We start from the raw sequence: 783 nt of genomic DNA on the forward strand, positions 1-783 counted from the left end.
TATTAAAAGTTTGTACACACGATACACACACTGCACATATCGCGTTCCATTTGAGCGTGGCAAACTGTGTTTGAGTGTGTTATACTGTGTCGGTTTGTGTCTCCTAAAAGGAAAGCAGCCTTAGTGCGCACTGAGTTCGCACTACGCGAGTGTCGTGCGATCAAATGAACACGTGACACTAGCCAAGTGCTCATTGGCACTGCCAATCGAACACGCTCTTGACACTGAGTGCAGCCAGTGCACCCCAATCGAAAACGTTATAAATGTCTTATCGATGATTGTCGCTATCGTTAACTAGCGACAGCCAATAGCAGGACAATCCTGGAAGAAAGCGCGGTTCTCACTGGCTGTCGCTAGTTTACGATAGCGACAATTGTCGATAAACCGTTTAGAGAATCCTACAACAATGTATAACGGTCATTACGGAGGATGAGAGAGAAGAATCCTATAGTTTTGGTGAGATCCGGCCAGAATGACAATTAGATGTAAGTAAAATAATATTTATACATATAAAGTAAGGTTTTTGGCAGTTTTCCTTAACCTTGCAACAAATGTTGGTATTCTTTATAATTCTGTCAAATAAAATGTTATATCTATTATAAATTTCTGTTTATTTATTTAGGAATCTTAGGCTGGATTTTCATTTGACGCTAGACGCTCATTTTCAGCGTCAAAACAGGTCACGTGATGAAAATTGACGAATACCAAGCGTCAATTTTGATCACGTGACCTGTTTTGACGCTGAAAATGAGCGTCTAGCGTCAGATGAAAATCCAGCTTTAA

Source organism: Trachymyrmex cornetzi, unplaced genomic scaffold (genome assembly GCF_001594075.2).
Source record: "Trachymyrmex cornetzi isolate Tcor2-1 unplaced genomic scaffold, Tcor1.1 scaffold927, whole genome shotgun sequence".
NCBI classification, from domain to species: Eukaryota; Metazoa; Arthropoda; class Insecta; order Hymenoptera; family Formicidae; genus Trachymyrmex; species Trachymyrmex cornetzi.